General features: G+C 36.0%; 1 protein-coding gene across 1 annotated transcript in view; it reads right to left on the bottom strand.

Moving 5' to 3' along the window:
* Positions 1 to 696: 696 nt before the first annotated feature.
* TSPAN14 (tetraspanin 14) overlaps positions 697 to 8,712 on the bottom strand; it is a 197,389-nt gene continuing 189,373 nt past the window's right edge. Inside the window, exon 10 of the mRNA XM_065747003.1 lies at positions 697 to 720. The gene's annotated coding sequence lies outside the window, so the exon portion shown is untranslated. The remainder of the gene's footprint in view (positions 721 to 8,712) is intronic.

Below are 8,712 nucleotides of genomic sequence, written 5' to 3'. Positions count from 1 at the left end.
AAACTACTGCCTGATCACTTGTGTCTGTCTTTAACTCAATACTGGTGTTGCTAACACACTCTTAGCTAACCCCACAAACATATCTGTCAAGTTGCTCTCACAAGACAGACCCAACCATCAAGTATTTCTGAATGCAAAGTAGGATTTTATCTTAAGTAATTATAAGATCATTACAAATGTAATCTTGCTCCCGTTGATCACTCATAAGCTAAGAAATACTTTATTCTAGCTGTATATTTGAAGTTTTTCTTCCTTTTCTACTTCCTTATGTTTAAACTTCAAAAGTGAATTTAAAAAAAAGTAATGCTTTTTTACTACTCTATATTTTCTTGCTGCTGAGGAAGAAATGAAGTAGCATAACTCAGTAAGAAGTATGATCTAATTTTAGTGACGATAAAAATAATTTTCAAAGTAGGGAAGGTATTTCTAAGTAAACATGGCACAGAAAAGCAGGTAAACTACCATTTCTGCCCTCCCAGCATGTGATGTAATCTTTTGTTTCTCCCTTCTGATTAAAAATATTTCAAATCCTGTGAGGCTAGGATTTGTTCTGGTTGAAATAAATTAGTTCTTAGCAATAGTAATTAATTTTTAATTATAATGTATGAATGAAAGATCGAAGTATGAGATGGAAGTGCAGAAGACGTGGGAAGAATGAGGATTCCTTTTCCTATCCAAATCTAAAGACAATCCTTTGAATATTTCACAGACAACACATTTCTGAAACACTCAATATATTAAACCATATATAATCTATGCTTATTTTTTTTCCACCGTAGGTTTTGCGTATGACTCATGTTATACTCCTCAGTATGCCAGTATTGCTACTGAATAAACTGCCTAAATACACATACGATAGAACAACATTTTAGAATTGATAAAGTTATGGCCAGACACACTGTGCTATTTCTTATTTAGAGTGGGATTACTAGCAGGTGTGTAAGCAATGGAAAGGCTGAAAAATCAGACTTGGGATATTTACTCATCTCCAATCATACATTTTCATTTCTACTTTCATGGTCATTTATTTTACACTATATGAGCCTTTGGTCTTATAAGGCAAGAACCTTAGCACTAAAATAGCTAAAAACGCACCACCTAAAAGGCAAATTAGACAATTTAATTTAAAATATTTAGGAAGATCAGACATTTTATCTTAGAATACTTTCAGTAGTTTAGTTTCCAGAATCTGGAAGTTCTTTAGAGTGGTCCAAATATTTCAGAGGGAAAGGGATTCAATTTACTATTGGCAAATATTAAAGATACATACATATATGTGTACACATGCATGTACGTTTACAATGTTTTTAAACAACAAATTACCAACATAAAGAGCACCAAATTCATTCAGCATGACAGACCTCTTTTCTCAGACTGAAGTGGTTTCTATTCTCTCAATAGTCTGACAGAAGGTAGAAAGCCATCTAGCAACTTCATAAGTTAATTCATACACTTAATTATTAGTTGAGCAGTTTTGTAGCAATACAAACAAGAATTGTGTTTTCCATTCCCCTACACTCCAAATGCATTCTTTCCAGCATTCCACAAGTACAGCCACTCACACTCAATTTCTCATCTGTTTCAAACACCCATTCTTCACATCAAATAACCACCACGCTCCACTACAGTAACCAGAGCAAGGTGGACAGCTGCAAGAAAATCACATGGGCAGAAGCTCCACAGCAAGTCATAAAGCTATACATAAACCCCCAAGACAATTTTTTAAGGAGTGAGTTGCTTGATCCTGACTGGTAAGTAACAAGAAACTACCCACAGAATCACTTATTTAGGAAAAAATGTCCAGAAGATACAATAGGTTGATTCAATTTCCAAGTAAGGTTATCTCAGCAAGTAACTTAAAAATCCCTGATTGTTTGCCAGAAGTCAGCCTACATTGAAAAGTGGTTAGGTTTTGGGGCTAAATTAATCACAAAGGGATACTCTTAGGAAGCTGTAGCAGAACAGAAAGTAAGCTTAAAAACAGAATTAACAACGTTAAAAACAAATGCTAAACGAGCAGGAACAATATCAGTAATAATAAACCCTACAGCATAAAGAAAATAAAATCCCTTCTTACTGAAATAAATAAACAAAACCCCAACAAACAAAACAAAACAAAGAATATATTTCAAATATTTTGGCTTACTATGATTTATCTAGGGGAACAGTGGCAGCTGTATAGATACACTGCAAATATTGTTACCTGTCAGTGGAAAATGAAGAGGTCGCTTTTGCTCTTCAAACTCTTCACAAAGGCATCCTGTATAGGCTACACTCTGGCTCCAGGGAAGTTAATTTAGAACTTAGTGTTCACGATGCTGGAAAGCATGAATCTGCATGATGTTCCTTATGTTTTTTCTTTTCTACATTATGAAATCTTACTTCCCTTTACTGTTGCAGGACAGTAATTGATGTGTTAGCAGCATATAATCAAATAATCTTACAGCTAATTTTATAAAAATATGTTTTCTTCCAGTTGAATCACATGAATTAGAATCACTGGATCATTCAGGCTGGAAATGATCTCTAAGGTAATCAAGTCCAATTACTAGCCAAGCACTGCCAACGCTATCACTAACCGTGTCCCTAAACTCACAAAAGTTTTTTTAAATACCTCCAGGAATGGTGACCCAACTACTTCCGCTAGCAGTCTTTTCTAAGGAAGAAATTTCAGTGAAACAATTGGTCAAGAAAACAAATGTTCATCATCTCGGAGAGGTATCTAATCTCATGCCATTCTCATAGTCTTTGTTTCTCTTCATCCATCTTAAAAATGAAGAAAATCTCTATATAACACTTTTTCAGTGATATACAGGTAGACCTTAATGGTAAGTGACAGATCAGCAGATAACTGTACTGGAACTACACATGGTGTTTACTTGAATACCTGAAGATTGGCTATTATCAAAATTATTAAAACCATTCCATGAAGAGCAAAGGTCTGATTTTCTATTACTTAAGTATACTAGCATAAGACAAGCTGAGATATATCAGTCATGATCTAAGCATATGAAGACATCATTAATTATTGAAATATTACTATCATTATGTTCTTATGTTCCTTCATCTCAAGGAGTTATGTTTTTTTTTTTTTTTTTTACCTTCACCCCCCCAGCCTGTACTAATCCTCACTCCTGACTTTACATTAACTGACTAAAAAAAAGAAAAGTAGAAGAGACATAAGAAAAATAAGAAATTACTGGCACTTTCTTTTCTACACAATCTATAGGTAATTAACAGGATTCATTACCCTATTTAGAGACTGGTCTTCCTGAATTGCCTTTCCTGCTGACTCCAATCAGAACAGGATATAACCCTTAAAGGTTGTCCCTTCCTGATGCAATAAAAGGGCAGAAATATTTGGAGCCATTACAGTTTTGCAGAGTTCTCCTGAAATCCAGCGTTCCAATGCTACTTATTGCCTTATTTCTTCCATGTCAGATCCCGATCGCTATTTTTGGATCTCTGCATCCAAGAATGCCCCCAACATTCCCAACTAGTCCCTCCTTGTTTATAACAGTATTTGTATACTTCCTATAAACAACTTCAGCAATAACTCAGCATTATGAAAACACATTCTTCATTTCACACCTGTGCCAGTAGTTAATTAATATTCAAACACCTTTGTGTAATCACCTGAAACTGCAACTATGTTAGTATGACTGTCTACAGAAAGTGCTGAAGTCCCATACTACCCATCACTCCAGCCTTGTACTGCTCAGACCAAGCAGAAGAGCTTGCATGAACAAGGTGAGCAGCCTTGTACTAATCACCAAATTATGCAAGAGTAAACAGCTCACTCCACCTAGGGAGCAATGGAGACACAGAATCAGCACATGATTACTAGATACCTTAGTAACAAACCAAAGAACAATGTCAAAAAGAAAAAATTAATACAGTTCACTTAAGTTTAATAAGGATGTGAGTTCATTTGTCTTAACGTTAGCCTTGTCTTGTCATTATTTACTATATACAACACGTACAGAAAGCGCCATAGATTTTAATTAACAAACTAGCTCAGGAAAGAAACATGAAAGATTGCACAGACTGCAAAAATAGCCTATGTTAGATCATCTAGCAGTGCACGCTGTAGGGTGAATAACCCAAAAGAGTGGTGCTCAGAGAAAATAGTGAGGAAGATGGTATATTTTGCTAGGCTTATCTGGATGATAAACAGACAACCAGAGAACAAAGAGAAGCTCACCTTTTCCAGATGACTGAGGTTTGCCAATAACTTCACAGGAGAGGGATCTTCAAGAAGAGATCCTTCCCCAGTGGTGGTCAGCCCTTAAATGGGGTCTGGGAGATGTGGAGCTAAACTCCACCCCTTCCAATCACACAGGTACATTGCCTTCACCTGTGCTCCTGCAACTGACTCAGTGCTCGCCTCAGGTGACCAATCAGTGGTTTAGGCTGTGATTCAACAGTTCCCATACATACTAAAAAGACCCATAATGGATGCTAGAACAAGAAATAGCCAATTTGCAAAACTAATTAATTACACAAACGCAGAAAACAATAACCCCTTCAAGGCTCTATCCAGCTGCCGAGTAACACCTTCTTAAATAACCCTGAAATTCTGTTGCTACTTAGAAAAGTCACACATAAATAATACGAGACATTAAAAGTTCAAAATTATGTATCTGCAAACTGATAATGGATCCAATCAAGCTGCTGTATTGAACAATCATTTTTCCTAGACTACAAAACAGACTATTTAATCTGTCTTCTGAAGTTTTAAAGCACTAATAGAGCACAAAAGAATAGGACTGGAACTCACATTCCATTTCAGAAATTCAGAGACAAGAATAAAAGTCCAAAGCGCTTGATTCCCAGCTAACTTAGTGGACTTTTATGTTATTATAGATTCAATCCTCTTGTGTGTCAGGTAACCTATACAACATCTATGAAAGCACATCTTATTCTGAGGAACTAATGTAACAGCACATGTATTACAAGTGGACAAGCACAAAGCAACATCTCAGCAAAATCCACTCCTACATATCCTGTCTTATTTGCCCCCTAAATATTTGTGTTAATCATTAAAAATGCACTTCATAAAGTTGCTTCAGTAACACTGAATTTGAAGCCAACTACCCCAAAGGAATAAGATGTGCAACTTAAAGGTACATAGACTCCAAGATATAGCTTAATTTAGGCATTCCTCTTTTTATTTAGTTGCAAATGAATTGTTTGTACAGCCACTAATTAAAGTCTGCATTAGTGTCCCTTTTATATTTTTATGTCAAAATATGGATGTCATTTTAAAACAGCGTTATGCCGAGGGTATCCCTGAGGATGCATAACGCACAAAATTGAAAGTTTGATACCACATAAGCCTGATTCTCCAGAGCTGTTAGTTCTCAATATCTGCTTCAATCTGTGCCAAGAGAATACACAATGATACAATGGCTGTCAGTGAGCAGAGAATCCTCACTTGGTCATGGACCATGAACTCTTCGCCCAGGTGTATTAAAAAGTCTGCACAGAGCTATTTAAAGAAAAGGAGTGAAGAATCGGGCCTATTGCCTCTGATGAAGCTATTACAGAGTGATCACAATATTTTGTTCTCCATCAATGCTTGATTCAACTGCTTAGCCTTGGAAAGCAGTAGCTGACCAACTTTCTGATTGCAGTGTACAGCTTGGACTCACACACACCTTTGAAGTCCCTCAGGATATAAGGCTGCTAAGTCAGAGGATCAAAGGCTGCCTCCATATTGAAAAAGAAAACACAGAGTAATTTTACTGGCTGTCATTCTTGTCAGATTACCTTATGCACTGCCTAAAGCCCTGCATTAGTTTGCTTAGACTGACCCAGCTCCAGTGATTGGATAATAGATTTATTGCTCGAGACAGATGAACAACAGAAAATGACAGACTGCAGAGCTCCGAATTCCAATAAATTCTGGTACGCTCTGCTGCCTGTGAGGATCTCTAAAGTAAAGCACAGCAGTTAAAAGTTTCCAGTTCGCATACACAGATACAGAATTTGTTGGAGGAACAGAAATCATCATAAGAAGCCCTTGCTATTATTCAATATGTTACTGTTTTACTCTTGATGAGACAACATATTTTGCAGCTTCTCAGTATTCACTTTTTCACTCTCCTTCCCATTTCTCTGATCCCCGCTCTTATAAAAATATTGTCTCAAGTGCAGCCCAGGAAACGCTAACAAATGAAAACCTGTTTGCATAAGAATTTAGATATCTTCAAGTGAAATAAGAGCCAAGTAGAAGACAGCCATAACATACAAAACACCTTGTTACAACAGTTACAAAACTCTAAGACACACGAGATATAATTTAGTTGATTTATTATGTAGTGCAGTTAGTCACCGAATAAGACATTAATGTAAAAGGGACTATTTTATGTTAAAATATTAAACTGTGTGTTTTTGTTCATCACATTATCATGTCTGGTGGCTTGAGGATGGCATGATATGGTCTGATGACCCTAGGATCCTCAGATTGATAAGGTATGTCCTTCACTATCCTCTATTGGTTAAGACCAAGAGATGTCCCTTTAATTTTTATTGACAAATAAGCCAGGAAGTTCATCATAACTTCTTCCAAAACCCAAACCACTATATTCTTTCTTTTTTTAAACTTTACGGTATTCAATTGTAGATTGAAACATGAGCAGCTATAAAAAATGGTGTTCATTAAGGTCAGACAGAAAAGTGTCATTTTCTCAATTATATATTTTTAAAAGTTAACTATGAAATTAACAGATTGAAACTGTTGATGCCCCTTGAGAGGCATATATGCAATTAGTTAATTATATTGCTGAAATACAGAAAATCCTGATGAATCTTCTCACATGTCTCCCTCTCCTTTTTCCAAGCTGACTGCCATATTTCCCTCTGTCCTGCATCAGTCATTTGGTTTGCTAAACATTGCATACTGATGCGAAGGGACAGTATATTATAACCTTAAAGGTAGAAGTTATCATTTTATGATTATTTTCATTCAAGATTCAGTTTCCTGACATAATTCATGAAGTCATTCTCCACTGAACAGTCTTTTACTAATCAACACTTTTTTTACTTTGAAAACATTCATAATTCTGGAACGGATGTCACCTTTAATCCTCCCTGGTAGCCAGCTAATCAAGTTAACCTTTTGTCTCTGTCTACAAATAATAATTTAGAAGTCTGGGTTTGGGGTTCAGTTTATTCACTGCCATAAGATTTTCAATGTTCTTTGAAGAACACAAGCACTTGCACTTCACACAATTTCAGTGTAACTGTTACCTGTGGCAGAGAGATTAATTTCCACCGTAAACAGCCAAGGACTCCCCTAAGCCTCTTGCCAGAGATTTGTCTTGAAATTTGTTTTTGTTTATCTACGCCAACATCTAAATTTGCTACAAAATCTTCACTTTCAGAGAAAGAAAGAATCTTTTGGAGTTAATTTTCACCATCCACACCTAATGAAAATGATCAAATCATTTATCCAACTAGGGATGCTATAATCCAATGCAGTTTAGGTAATTTTTGTCAAAAGAAGTTGAGAGCATTTTACATCTTCCAATAATTTCTCTGCAGAACACTAAAATACTCTTGACAGCTATGCCTTCTAAAAGTCAACCCATATAATAAGATAGGAGAGGAGAAATGGAAGAAGAGAGGAATAGACCCCTTCTTAGGCCCTCTCCCTCTTTTTTTTTCTTCCTTTTTTTTTTTTTTTGGGGGTAATAAAGTTTCAGTCCAAAACAGAGTTCAGTGGATTTCTACGAAGAGAACAGAGGACATGGTTGCACTGGGAAGAATTGTGACAGTAAAGAAGGGAACTCAGCTGGGTGAAAGAAGCAACTCAGGAAGCTTATTTCCCTAGAGAACAAGGAAGTATGTATGGAGACCCTTTTTGTAATGAGAAATATATTTGCTTGCGACTTTTTCTGAGAAACCTAAACTAGTTTAACTAGCATACTTCTCAGTGACAGTAGTTTATTTAACTAACAGACAAGATCAGCACTTCTCAGCTCAATATAGCCTGCTGAAATTATCCATAAAATTATAATAGATAGAGCAACAAATTCACCTGTTTTGTTGTATGTTTGTCTCTTGTTCTGTATTTTGACAAAGAATACAAAGAAAGTTTTAGTAGTCCTTTACCTGCATCTTAAAGGTTACTGTGATCCCCAAAATTCTCCACCTCCCTCACTTGGTGTCTTCTAAATAAAGGACCATAGGCTAGCACAATTTCATAACCTGTTACATCTCTGTGTCCAAGTTTCAAGAGTTTAAGAGCTCAGGTGAAACCTTTTAATGACTAAGAAGGCCTCAGCAGTTAACTACTATGAACATAGGGAAGCAGGAGGGAAGTGTTACTCAACAGCACTTTGCATAATTTATAATATGAAGTGTGAGAGCAACCTGAAGAAGAAAAACAAAATAAAGACAAATCTAAGAATATTTACTTTAATAACAACTCTTCCAGAAACTTCTTACCCAGCCATACTAATTCTACTGCTGTTGTAAATGGCACAGACACACCACTTGTCCAATTCTTTCTCGCTAATCAGGACAGCCTGTGCTGCATCTGTTAAGCACATAGATCATTTCCACATCATGTTATCAGGTGTGTTGTAATCAGGAGATTCTGTAGCATTTTTCATTAAATTCAACAGAACTTCTCCACAGAATCTATGATTCTATGATTGTTCTGCTGACTACATAAACTGCCACATTTAATCTATAACCATTTTA

Source organism: Cyrtonyx montezumae, unplaced genomic scaffold (genome assembly GCF_038088225.1).
Source record: "Cyrtonyx montezumae isolate F1298 unplaced genomic scaffold, pur_monq_1.0 scaffold_4, whole genome shotgun sequence".
In the NCBI taxonomy this organism is placed as follows: Eukaryota; Metazoa; Chordata; class Aves; order Galliformes; family Odontophoridae; genus Cyrtonyx; species Cyrtonyx montezumae.
Note: the sequence above shows the minus strand (reverse complement) of the source record. Positions and strands in the feature narration are given on the sequence as shown.